Source organism: Nomascus leucogenys, chromosome 17, assembly GCF_006542625.1.
Source record: "Nomascus leucogenys isolate Asia chromosome 17, Asia_NLE_v1, whole genome shotgun sequence".
Lineage (NCBI taxonomy): Eukaryota > Metazoa > Chordata > Mammalia > Primates > Hylobatidae > Nomascus > Nomascus leucogenys.
Window position 1 is genome coordinate 11,347,923 of NC_044397.1, and position 14,308 is coordinate 11,362,230.

The 14,308-nt window shown below is 37.7% G+C and overlaps 1 protein-coding gene across 2 annotated transcripts in view; it reads left to right on the forward strand.

The window, feature by feature from the left end:
* Positions 1 to 731: 731 nt before the first annotated feature.
* Positions 732 to 14,308, forward strand: part of SCN7A (sodium voltage-gated channel alpha subunit 7) — a 93,838-nt gene continuing 80,261 nt past the window's right edge. Inside the window, exon 1 of one of the 2 annotated variants that reach the window (XM_012496284.2) lies at positions 732 to 971. The gene's annotated coding sequence lies outside the window, so the exon portion shown is untranslated. Of the gene's footprint in view, positions 972 to 7,956; positions 8,073 to 14,308 lie in introns of those variants that run through there. The other variant, XM_003266196.3, reaches the window with a different exon arrangement.

Here is a 14,308-nt window from a genome sequence, read left to right on the forward strand (position 1 = left end):
CTCCCAAACTACACTGTATTGCCGCAGTTTTCTAAAATAGACGTAATTTTTCCTCTGTCCCTCGTGTTTCAAATCACTAGAGTGGGAAAGAGATCCAGAGTAAAACGCAGCCCCAGCTGACTCTTGACTCTTTCCTAAAAACAGCTACACACATACTCACACAACAGGATTACAAACTCTTAACTACAGCAATGTCCAGATTTGAACGCTGCAGGCTGACAATTGCCCCTCTAAGTTCTGCTGGGGCACCTAGGCAAGGGCAAAGAGAATACAACTGGAGGTTAAAGAACCAGAGTTTTCTGTCTTCCTCTCCTCTCCCTCATTTTCACTCTCTCTTCCCCCTCAACTTAGCTGCACCGCGCTGCTCCTTTTCCTCTCCTCCTTGGATGTTCCCTAGCCCCTTCACGCTCTGCAGGCCCTCCCCTCTACCCCTCTTCATCAACTCCCGCCCCCCCACCCCCCGCGCTCCTCTTCTCCCTCCCTTCTCGGCAGCTGCTGGAGGAGACGCCACAGCTGCTGCTGTTACTGCATCTGCAGCAGGTCTCTGTCAATATCACCCGCCCACGCCCGATCTGAATGCTGAAGTCGCGCACTGGCCTGGAGATGAGGGCGGGGGAGAGAGTGGAGTGGCTGGGAGAGGCGAGGGAGGAGTGGAAAGGAGACAAAAACAGCTTCCAAGCAGCGGGTGCGGCTCCACTGGACATCTGGGTAGGAGGGGTCTCTGGGTCAGTGGCTGGAGAGTCGCCCCAGTGAGTCGGTGTCTAAATGGCCATTTAGTGGGGCCCATTTACTGCAGAGCCACAGCTGGTGAGGGCAGACGCCAGCCTAGCAGCAGCTTCTGTGCAACTAGAGCTCAGAAAACCCGAGAGATCCGTGGAGAAAGAGAAGCCCAGGAGGAGGAAAGGGCTCCAAGGAGCCCTGCTCCTGAAGTTTCCCTCAGGCACTGGTGGAGACCTGTCGCTTCCTAGCAAGTAAGTGCCTTTTTCTTGCTGCTGTGTCCAGTTCCAGAATGGTGATAACCGCTATCCGCTGCCAGCCTTTCCCACCCACTCCCACCTGCCCCATCCCATATACACCCTTAGGGTCCCCAGCAGGAGGATAGAGATTTGAAATTTTGGACGTGCATTAGGAGAGTTACTTCAACAGTGTACTTCAAGAGCAGCCGTGGTCTGTGGGTGTTTGCATGGCATGTGCCGTCAGTTTTCTAATTCCCTCAGGTAAGCTTCTGAAACCAACATTCTCTGTTAGTGTAAAATTCTAGAAACCCTATATGACAATGACTTACATTACATGATACAATGACAGTATAAAATGGAGGAAAGGTTATGCAGATTGTTGTACACTTCTTCTAGGAATCCTATGTCTTATTCTAAATAACAGAGATTTCAAGATTGATTTTCCCAAAGGAATAGTCAGTATAAAAGTAGAGGCATTGATGTGATTGGCAGTGGTGTGCTCAGTTTAGTCAGTTGGGCATGTTGGTATTGACTAGATCAACAGAGATTGTTGTTGTTGTTTTTTGCATTGTTTTGCACTATAAAATGCATATCTTCTGGAGGTTTTCTTTTATAAGTGATAGTGTGACTGGTTGTATTAGCTTCAAAACAGGACATTGGTCAAAACAAGACAAATGATGAGCACATGTGGAATGACACACTGATGGCCCCTTTCATTAATGAAAATGATGGGTTCCAGTTTGGATATTGGACTGAAAAATATCTTGAAATGGGAAAGAGTTTGGGTGGTGCCTCTTGTGGATACTTTCCCCCACTGCTGTTCATTCAGGAGAGCAGTTTATGGCAAAGTAGAAGGAAAGTGAGCCCTGTAATAAACAGAATCCTGGGCACCATACCTGCTATGACTAGCCTTAATTAAAGATTCTATAATCCAGCTGCTGTTTTTACAAGTAAGACCTATAAGGAGTAATTTGCTGAGGCTACCTGGCAAATCAGTAATTGAGTGGGAAGTCCAATGAAGAAGTCTTTGGGATTTAGAACTATAAAACTTGATTTCAATTTTTGTACAAATTAAGCCAATTATTTAACTTGAATAAGCTTTGTTTTCTTTATTTATAAATGATACTCCAAAAAGTCCTGATAAAAACTAATTGACAGGATATAAAGGGTTTATGAAAGTAATATGTGTAACTGTTGATTACATAAGGGATTATTCTGTGTTTTTATCTACTTCACTATTCTGGTTTTCCTTCTAAGTCTGATTCAATATAAGCATACGGAGGGCTTTGACATGCATCTCTAGAATGCACTAGAGGAAGTGAAATTCAAATCCTTTTCTTGCCACCTGTACAGTTTAAAGCATATTCTAATCTGAAAGCCTTTATCCTCAAAAAAGTGAAAAGTGTGTGCTTTGGCTAGCTTTGCGTATTTAAACACCTTGTAATATTCTCCAAATATGCTTTACCCTCTTTCTGTTTTTAGTTTTAAAATTGATTTTAGATGTGTAGTCCTGTTTCCTGGGGATGAAGCCATCACGTATATTGGATATTGCTGAATGTATTTGGTCCATTACTTAACATAGGAGAAATCGAAGTTTAGGCATAAATACTCTAATCTTGACTGCAAAGATTCATTAAAATCTTGCACCTGGGGGATAGGTACTGTGAGTCCGTTCTTTCCCATGGATATGTTTAAAGTAATAGAAGAAAGACCTCAAGTTGAACATGGGCTCAGGAAAAGGGGTCATCACATCCCAGATGGCACATGACCCTTGGACCTGCTGCTGCATATCAGTCTTTATTGGAGTACTGGAGGCAGAGCCAAGCACTTCAAAACTGGGCATTCTGTTTCCGTAGCCTCGTGTGGTAGACGGTTTGGTAGGGGATATACACTCACTGATTTTCCCAAAGTAGGATAAATACCTGTCCAAAGCATACCAGAAATAAAAATAACAGTATTTTCCCTAATCCCTTACTCAGGGATTGGGAAATCTACACTCCAGCCCTGGATCTCATTGGGTTGAGATATGTGTCACAACTGGGGTATTCAGAGATTGACTCACCATCTACCTACCGCCTTAGACTCCCTCCTGAAAGCTTATGGTGGAGGCATTGGAGTAAAAGGGACATTCTTGATTTCTGGGAGTCTGATCCCATTATTTCCACTAACCATTTTCAGTATTTGTCAGTGTGAGAAGAACATCTATAACCTCTGCCCACACCCACCCCCACTCCAGATATCAGCAATGCACAGTCACCCATTATCACATGAGAAAATCTTGTACAAACAGATGTCACTTTTCTTTTCCTGCATTGTTCCTTCTCTTCTGTTAGTGAGGACTAACCAACCAGACAAGTGAGGTCTCATTGCAGCAACATTGAAAGAGGGAGCCTTTGAGGTTAAAGATAAGATTTCATCTGAGGGCCTCAGAGGTTATTTTTCAGTTGGTGCATATCTCTTGACCCAGCTAAGATTATTATTTACATTCATTTGTTCAATTATTATTCATTACAAATGAGGCTCCATCTTCTTATATTCCATTCTGGAATTCCTAGCAAACAGATATCCTTGTTGTCTCTGCAGTATTTATAATTGGATTGACTCAGCCTGGTGCTGGATAAGGATAACCAGCTCAAAGGACGACTCTGATGATGGTGTGAGTCAGGTACCACACTGACTGCCTAGACATCAAAGAGCTTGATAGAAATGCAGAAGCTTGGGCCCACTCGTGGAAATTCTGATTAGAAAGGTCTGATATTATGATAGGGCATTTGGTTTTAAACTAGAACAGGAGGTGATGCTGATTTGGGGGCTGTAGACCCTGGGTGAATATATTGTGTTGAGTAGAATAGTCTGTCTTTCCTATTTTAAATGCTAAGATGAGGCGTCCAGTCCACCAGCTGCTCACTCTCTGAGTTCTCCCAGAGGTGACATGGTCTAAGCACTTGATTACAGGCTCCTGCCCATATCTACTCTCTTTCTCTGGCCTTGGGGCTCCATGTTGGGCATTTTTTGCCCAACTGAGAGTGAGACAAAAACTAAATCGTGCTCACCCTAAGATATTTCAAGGCACCTTTCTAGTTTCTCTCTAATTTGAGAAAGGGATGGACATCTATATGTTTGGTTTCACATTTGAAAAGCTAAAGGAGCTTTTGGGAGAGTTGCAGGGAGGGCGGGTTGGAATCCTGGAAAAACAGACCGACATTTTCAGAGTTGTCGGAAGCAGAGGTAAATAGCCAGTTCTAAGAAGCCTACAGGGTTTCAGTAAATGTGCCAGTTCTAGATTTTTTTAATTCAGAAAGTGCCTGGATCAAAAACTTTTAAGAATTATAATCCAAATAAAATAGCAGTACAAATGACAGTCTTCTTTTTTAAAAGTCCGAATGGCATTCCATTGTGTATATATACCACATTTTCTTTATCTATTCATATGTTGATGGATACTTAAGTTTCTTCCATATCTTGGCTATTGTAAATAATACTGCAGCAAACATGGGAGAGCAGATATCTCTTTGACAAACTAATTTCAATTCTTTTGAATACACATCATTTGTGACAACATGAGTGAACCTGGAAGACATTATGCCAAGTGAAATATTCCAGGCACTGAAAGACAAAATACTGCATGATCTCATAGATATGTGAAATCTAAGAAAGACAAATTCTTAGAGGTAGAGAGTAGAATGGTGCTTTCCAGAGGCTGGGGGTGAGGGGATGAATGGGGAAAGGAAAGATGTTGGTCAAAGTGTGCAAAGTTTCAGTTAGAGAGGAGGCATAATTACAAGTGTTCTATTGCACATCATGGTGGTGATAAATAATAATGTGTTGTATATTTCAAAATGCTAAAAGAATAGATTTTAAATGTTTCCACTATAAAGAAATAAGTTTGTGAGATAATGGATATATTAATTAGCTTGATATCATTCCACAATGTTTGTGTATACGTACATATATATATTTTATATATATAAAATAACATCAACTTGTATCCCCTAAATATATATAATTACTATTTATCAATTAGAGATAAAATATTTTTTTAAATGGCAGTGCATATTTATGCCTTTGAGAAAGTTGCTTACTTACCACTTTCTTTTGTAAGATAACATATTCTAGGAATTTGTTAGCTGAAATTGTCAGAGTGAGAAAATTGAGTCCGGACTTAAGTGGACGTATTGAAGAATAGAACCTGAAGCCAAACTGGACTGACCTGGAAGCAGAACATAGCTGCAGTCAGAATCCAAGGAGAAAGTAGCAAAAGTCAATTAAGCAGCCTTGATAAACTGTTTGCCACAGACAAGTAAAAAAGTAGGCATCAGATCATCAACGCCAAATTGGAAGTAACCAACCCAAGTGAAAAAATAATCCAAAAGCAAAATCGAAGTGGGTTGAAGTCAAGAGGTATTTAAAGAACGTTTATTCACACAGATGGTTGCAAAATTTCAAGTGGATTGATGTCATTTTAGTCAAGCTGTCCTTTATTCCTCAAACTTCAGTGTGCAAATTTTCCATTTCTGGGCTTTGGTAATACATACACATGTGAGTTATGTTCAAGTAATATAGAAATATTAACTGGAAAGCAACAGAATCCTCTGACACCTTTTTGGACTCTTTCCATAGATGTAACGCTTTACTCATGTCCAGAGGGGAAAACATTATGCACATGCTAAAATATACAACTTTATGTATATAATCATTATACAACATTTTATTCAAAGGTGAATGATGCAAGTTGTTCTCAACTTTACATTTTCACTTAGTAATTGATTTGGTGAAACTTTCCATATGAGCACAGACATATCCATCTCATTCCTTTTTGTAACTAACTAGGTATTCCATGATAGCAATATACTAGAATTTTTGTTATTAGTCCCTTGGGGTAGACATTTTATTTCTACTCTTTGGAATTAAAAGTATTATGTTATGATAAACATCCTTGCAAATATGACTTCTTAAATTTCAGCAATAATTTCTATATGGCAGCTTAATTGCTAGGCCAAAGAGTACATGAAACTTTAAGAAACTGTTGGTTGGGCGCAGTGGCTCACACCTGTAGTCTCAGCACTTTGGGAGGCCAAGGTGGGCAGATCACGTGAGGTCAGAATTTTGAAACCAGCCTGGCCAACATGGTGAAACCCCAGCTCTACTAAAAATACAAAAATTAGCCAGGTGTAGTAGCACGCACATGTAATCCTAGCTACTCGGGAGGCTGAGGCAGGAGAATCCCTTGAATCATGGAGGCGTAGGTTGCAGTGAGCCAAGGTTACACCACTGCTCTCCAGCCTGGGTGACAGAGTGAGACTCCATCTCAAAAAAAATAAAAAATAAAAAAATAAAAAGAAACTGTTGACAAGTAGCCTTTTAAAAAAACTGCACCAAGTTACATTCTCACCTGCACTGTGTGTGGGTAGCCTTTGCCTCTGTATCCCAGCCTGTAAATGGTCATATTCATTGAGATGAATCTCAATTATGTCTCTACAGAGTTAGACTATTAAAATTATTGATTTAGGCAATTTTATGTCTATCCTTTAGAATTTAGTTAGCTTCAGTCATCTTCCTCATAGGTTTCTGCTTCCTAGAAGTCAGTGATAAAATTTTCATAGCCTTCCATAAAAATTTAAAAAAGCAATGCATTTACTATCATTTAGGTTGTAAACCCTGGGGGGAAAAGCATTCTAGTCAGAAAGCTCTAAGGGAAAAGGCCCTGCATTAGAGAATTTAGCTGTAAGTCATTATGGAATGTGAGAAAGATGAAATATAAGCCATGATATATCTATGAAGTGCAGTCAAGTTGCCCAAACCAACAAAAATGTCAATATAAGTTGGTCACTAAGTTGCTAAATTGATCAGCAGGTATGAATCCTACATTCTCAACAATACAGATTATGTACAATGGTCGCATTAACTCTGTATCTTTGCTTATGCAGATGGTACCTTCTGATCCCAAGTTAACTTAGTCTTATTATCATCACTGCTTTGTTTTTACACCTATCTAAATGTCATTGGTGCAATAGACATGATACATTGTCCATGTCTGATGTACAGCATAATTGTTTCAAAATAGCTTGAAAACAACTAAGTGAGAAGTCATTTTATCCTTATTTCCTGCTGCACACAGAATGAAATTGGCATTTGCAATATTATCCTCAGTCTATTGATCCACTGTCCTTACTTTTTTGTTTCATTTTTCTTAATTTATATTCTCTTGCTCTATGGTCTATATTCTTGAATGTGAACCTCAATCTTTTTGGAATGCATTAGGAATATATATTTAATATAGAATAGAACATTCGACAATTCTATTTGGCAAAGCTAATCTAACATTTGTTTTATCTCCCCTAGGATTAACTCCAGTTTCTCAGAAAGCACAGAGATTGATTCTTTAGGTGCTGTATTTTCAATTCCCTAAGATAGGAATAAATGGAAATGAAGAGGCTGTGACTGGCCTGGGCAGTCATCTCCTACAGGTGGAGAATCTCTCTCCACAGCTTGATTGCATTCCTGGCAGGCTGCGCTCTAGAAATAAAACTGAGGCACAGGGGAAACAATTGGGAATTGTGAGTAGGGAAGAAGAAAAACACTGACTTCTGGCATTCCTTTTCTTCCCCGTCCTTCATTATCTAAGAAGATGCAGCTGCAGTTGCTGTTTCGAAATGCTGTTCATGCAGCCTCTTGCATGGGAACTGGGCACTCTAGAGAGAGCATTCGCTCACTGATTGAGTGGCCATGTAATTTATCATTCAACTCTGGATGTTTCTGAAAAGGAAAAAGGATGTAATTAATAGTTAATCCTCAACAACAGGCATAAACCCAAACTGCCCCCAAGTAACCTAGAACTTTAGGAAACATTACTTAAACATGAGATTGGATGGGTTGGAAAGGAGAGGACAGAGTGGAAGAAAAAAGAGGGTTGTTATCCTGGAGGTGGGTGTTAGCCACATGCAAAGGTGAATGTCCCAATTGTGTTTGTTTGATTTCAAGCTTTAGAGCTGTTTTGCAACAGGTCCTCCACTGTGTGAATGCCAACATGGCAAGGTCATTAGAGCTGAGGGTAAACCAGTGCCCAAAGATGTGAAAAGAGTGTGGATCTTCGGGAGGAGGGCTGTTGTTGAACAGGTATTTGCGTCAGCAACTCCTGTATATGCTTTGTCTCTCATACTCAGGCTATCAGATGAGAAAAAACAAACAAGAAAATGTAATGATGTGTCTGCTTGCTTTATAAAGTTGGTTGGGTGAAGCTTAGCTATAAGCCAAGGCATCTTTCTGCCTAGCAGTCTGCATCAGATTCATCTCAAAGGCTGCAGCACAAGTTATTCTGAAATAGTCTGTCTGGATTGGGCCACTGGCTCCTAGATTTTCAATATTAGCCCCAGGAAATTTCTGACATGCAGTCCAGAGCTTGTATGATCGAAATCACCTACATCGAGATTTTCTTTATCTATAGCTCTCAGTACCAGCGTGTTAACCAGAGGTCACCATCCTCTCATCTTCTCTGTCCTCTTAGAAGCTCCAGGACTTGTGAACTGCAGATTTCACATTGTCACATCTAGTCAACCTTCCAGGGTCTGGTACATTGTTGAAGGTTTTGTGTCTATCTGAATCTAACACGGAGCCAGACTTGGTGCTAGAGGTTTATGAGTGACCTTATATGACACTGGTTCAGAACTCGTCTATTCACTGATCTAGGGTATCATTTGTGGATCTGTGAGCTTAGTTCCACTGCTGAGGAGAAGCTGGCAACAATGAAGGGTCAAGGAAATCTACAGATTAAGTCTAACCACAGATTAAGAGGATACTCAAGGAGGTCAGCTAGGTCTGAGAGGTCCCGAAGAGTCCCAGGGATGTCCTAATTCTGGAACTTTTTAAACAGAAGTTGAGAGATCAGGTCTTGCGTCTCAGGGGAACAATCAGTATCAAAGACCTCAGGATGAAAGGCAAGTCATAATCTGGTTGCATCATACAGCCTCCTTTGTATTCCACTGAGAAGCAGCACAGCCTACTTTTCTTCACTTGTTGAATCCTAATGTGGCCACTAGCCAGGAATTTTTGGTCAAGGATTTAACAGACTGGATCCACTAGAAATAGAATTCCGGGACAATCCTGGCTCCTTTACAACTTGCTCTTTTTGATGAGATAACAAAGGATAATTTAGAATTCTAGAGGCTTATTTTGCAAAGCAGTGGAAGTTTCGAGAACATCTGGAGAAATTGGGAACATTGAGTTCTTTAGAATGTGGGGCTCGACCACTTTCCCAGAGTTACTGGTAGAGAATCAAAGATCTTTGTTGTATTGGAAGCTTCAAGCAGGAACATTTCAGGCAGAACCAGCTTTACTTTTTATTCCTAGAAACCTCCCTTTCTATTGCGTTTATCACTGTCATAGTCACATTTCTCAGTGAGGCAGGACACCCTCAAAAAGATCTTATTCCCAGTGATTCGTGTCCTTTTCTAGTGTTTCAACTGCCATTAAACCTTCCTTATGCTCATTGATCTTAGTATATTTGCAATCAGATGTGACAGGTTATTTGCTTTGGTAATCTGGCACTGTTTGTGGACTTCTAATCGTATTGTGTCTGTTGACTCTGTTGACTCTCATTCTGAAGCTTAATGTCTTAGACTGTTCCTTCCCTCAGCAAGAGAGATATTAATTGTCCCATATTATTGGAAAATTTAACACATAATCTGTAGAACCAGATCCACCAGTGTTTGAGATGATTTTCATTCCAATCTCTGTTCCTCTTGAAACTAATCATTTTGAGAGATTAACAAGGTAAGATTAGCTTGCTCTCTTCTAGCACTTCATATAAATTGGATCACATAGTTTGTAGTCTTTGATGTCAGACTTGTCTCACTCAGCACAATGTTTTTGTCACTGAGTCATTGTTACGTGTATTAGTAGTTCATTGATTATTTTGCTTATTGTATTCTATTGGATAAATAGACTTCTATTTTTATTTTTATAAATCTATTCTCATCTTGATGGATTCTTCCCAGTTTTGGGTACTTATGCTTTAAAAAATATATTCCCATATATTTATTATTTTTCATTCTCTTCATTCCTTCTTAAACATAGAAATGTCCATTTGAAATATGTGAAAATATATTATTTTGTCTTCATTCTTGAAGAGTATTTTTGCTGTATGTAGAACTCTAGTTTTAAATTTCTTTTTCCTTTGACACCTTAAAGATATTGTTATACTGTCTTCTGGTTTCCTTTTTATTTTCTAAGAAGGCAGTGATCATGCTTAATCATTATTTCCTAAAATTTATAATGTGTCATTTTTTCCAAATTTCTTTCAAGATTTGACTGTGATATACCTTACTAATATTTGAGCCATGTGACTTAAAACATGTATTAGTGATGATATATAAAATCTTTAGCCTTCTAGATTAGATTTTTAAATCATAAATCATAATAGGTAGGTGCTTTTCAATATGCTCCTCTTGTAATCACTCCATAAAGAATTTCACACATTTTGCAAATACACATAATCCTTTTATTTCTCTGGGTTTCAGCTATTTATATATTTATATAACCATATAACCATATACTATATATACATTTATGTACACACTCATAGGTACATAAATATATCTATTTATATTTGCATATAAAACATGTACACATACATACAGTTTAATTATGTATATTAACCTCCAGATTTATATTTCCAATCTCTGAATTGTTCTTTTAGTTGTTTCAGATATGCTTCAAACCCACCAAAAAATAAAAGACATCTTTCCCTAATTTCTAAGCTGATTATTTCCCCATCGTCCGCATTCTTTATACGAATGACAGTCAGTCATACAAGCCAGATTTTATAGCCTTCACTATGAGAAACCATTATCTATGTAGAAAGTTAGAAACAAGCTATTAGTGTTCAAAATAATTATTAAGATATCAAGAGACACATTATTTCCCAGTTAACACTTGTTTCTATTTTTAAATCATTCTGTATGTATTTAACCTTAACATTCAATATAGTTACAGAATAACAAAAAATAATAGTAGTTCCTTTTAAGGATGTACTATAATCTTTTTTAGTGGCTGCACCTGAGATACATGTTGACTGCTTCTCTTATGTATAAAAATTACACTGCTGTGAACAGATTTGAGTACATAAATTGGTTTGACATTTGTACCCAAGGGTCAAGTCTCTGTTGCTTGAATTGCTAGGATAAAGTGTAAACGTTTTTATTTATAAACAGTACCAGATTTCCTCTTAGAATAATTATACTGTTTTATACGATCAAAAAAGTTTGAGTGTTCTTTCATACCCTAACCAGCACTTTCCTTCATTAAACTAAGATTTCCATTTTAAATTATTAAAAATAAATTTATTTATGATTGATTTTATGTTTTGTTGTTTTAAATTTAAATTTTATTTTGTATTTAAGTAGTTGAGCCATCTAGAGTTTATTTTAATGCAATTAGTGCATGGAGCCAGGGATAATGAGAACTGCCCACTTCCAAACCTTCTTATAGGTGTTCCACAAACAATGCAGTACAACAAGAAAAACAAATACAACATAATATGTACACAAAACTATGCAAATAAATATAACAAAAATACACAAACCCCATACTATCTGAGTAACTAGAAGGTAGCAAATACTCAATCTTTAAAATGCCTGTAAAAGAAAAGTAAACCCAAATTCATTTGAACTATATCTTATGCTCCAAAGCCCTTATGGAGAGAAAGTGATTGGTGGGAACTAACACTGATTCAGTGACTGACAGAATATCCACCTAAGTGTGAATATACCAATGAAAGAGCATTTTTTACAAGCTTCCCTCTATCAGTTATTGAATATCTTCTATTTCTCCACTTTCTTTTGAAACAAACTATTCAATTTTTATGTAGATTCCATATTACACTAATACTTCAAATTATGCTTAATCACAGTAACAAAATTGGCATGGGGGAATGAAATTATGTGGTAGACTAAAACTAGTACTTAATAGTCTGTGCTCAAACAGACACTAAGTTGCAGCCAAGACTACAGACAACGTCAGATGACAAAACCAGTCCAGTGGACATAAATAATACCTCATCCTCAAACGACCAAAAATGTCACACTGGAGACTGCTGTCGGATCCATTGATATTACTGCTTGCCAAATTGCTACTGAAGCTTCTGTTTCTCTTGCAAAAATGGATTATCCACTCCCCTCTTATTTTGTGTTTTTAGATCTAAATTCAAAATTTTGAGTTGGTTCATTGATTGGATTGGCCAGTCATATGTTCGCTTCTTATACCCATAAGAAGCTGGGAAGGTTATTATCTGATGCTTTCTTTCACTTCTATTGCAGTAGGTCCCCAACTACAATTCATACACTAAGGAGTTCCCTAAATCTAGACAGTGGATTACCATGCTAGGCAGTACGATGTCCCCTTTAAATTAATGTCCACTATGCTTGCTCACCTTTGGTTTTACAAAACAGAAAATATTTTACTTTGACAACATTTACCTAAAGAAAATCTCTAGACACTCCCATTACAGGTTACATCAACCTGTCAGCTACTCAGTTGGGCAAGTTTGTGGCTAAATTATCCCAGTGAGCTCACTGGTTTTTGGACGTTTCTAAAGTAGCCATACTGAAGTATCAATTATTTACACTTGCCCCAAAATTGTACATCTTATAAGTATTTTTGCAGTGTAGTTTAAGTGTACCAACATTTAGATTTAAATACACCTAGATTAGCATTTATTTCTACCACCTAAGCAGCTATGCAATGATGGAAAAGTCATTAAACTGATCAAACTCTGTTTCCCTATCCTTAAAATGGTAATCATAAGGAAGATATGTGAGAAAATAAAATAATTTAATTAGAAACGTCTAGTCCAGTGCTTCAAAAATGGTACTTGGTAAGCATGGCCATAATCATAATTGCCATAAAGATTAAAATAAATTTTGGCTCATACTCAAGTTTGAAATTCGTTTCAAGGAGAAATTTTTTTTCTATAAAAATTCACCCCATTTCCATGTACTTCTGCTGCTCCTGCAAATTTCAACTGACATTCAACAGAAATGGATTCCACTTCAGTCAACAATATAAAATATTGGTACAATGAATTTGTTAGTGTCCAAATCTGGACTTGATACAATTGACTTTGATACAATTATTGCCAAAAGCTTACTTTAGCTATTCAATTTTTCAGAAAGAAGTCTAATGGATGGATTAACTATTAATCTTTCTATATTTTTTCAGACTTTAGTGCTGTATTAAGATGGCTCATCAGAAAGCGTAGTGCCTGGACCATATTACATAAATTCCCCACAGAAATGATTTTACTGAATTATGATTTAATGATTAATAATTTAACAGTCTGCGCTCAACCATCTAGAAGTCAGATGCATGCCACTTCTATTTGATAAGTGCTTGCATTTTTTTTTGCAGTATCACAGAAGGCAATGCCTGCTGTCTATTCATTCATTCATTCATCTAGTCAACAACCTAGGGTAGTTTCATTCAACATCAAAATTATCACTAAAATAATCTTCTGGGTTAAGTGACTGGGTTGGATGACAGAATCAGTACTGATGAAACCAGTGGTGTGATCCAGGATTTCTTTGTGGTTTGATTTAATCTTTAAAACCTTGGGAGATATATGAGGGATTCCAAATTTTATATGTGAGGAAAGGTCAGGTGATGTTACTGAGGTCTCATAGCTGGGGGGTGGCAAAATGAAGAGTCCAAGATTATTTTCTTATGGAGTAGTAAAAGAAAAAGAAAAGGGATATTATACTAGGACTATGCAATAGGAAGACAGGCTAGCAAATTCGGTCTTGCGGTTTTAATGGAAGGTGTTTAAACCATTTTCATTGATGGCAGCATCCATGCAAGAAGTTTATAACCTCTTTTTGTGTCTTCTTTTAAGGTTAATATTTTTAACTTACGTTAGTTTAGTAATACTTGTTGGCAATCAGAATGGATACCTAAAAATATCAAAAATATACTGATTTTGTTAATTCAATGCTGCATAGTTTTAGTTAGCTAATATTTCAGTCAGACTTTTATATCATGTGAAACTGTGCAACAAATTCAACCAATGATCTTAACCTTAGAAATGTTCCAAAATTATAAGATGTTGAAGTTAACAACCAACATTCGGATCTATTTAAATCATCCCACTGCCTGTCAAGAAGTATGTGCATCCGCATTGGTAGTTAAGGGGAAGGTCTGATGTCTAAATCAACCCATTTTGTTTTTGACAGCTATTAGAAAGATCCTTATTTTCTTGAGCCAAATCTCTTCTGGCTTCACCTCATTGATTCTAGTTCATCCTTTTCGAACAACATGGAAGTCTAATTTCTCTTCCACGTTAGAACCATTCGGATACTTGGAAA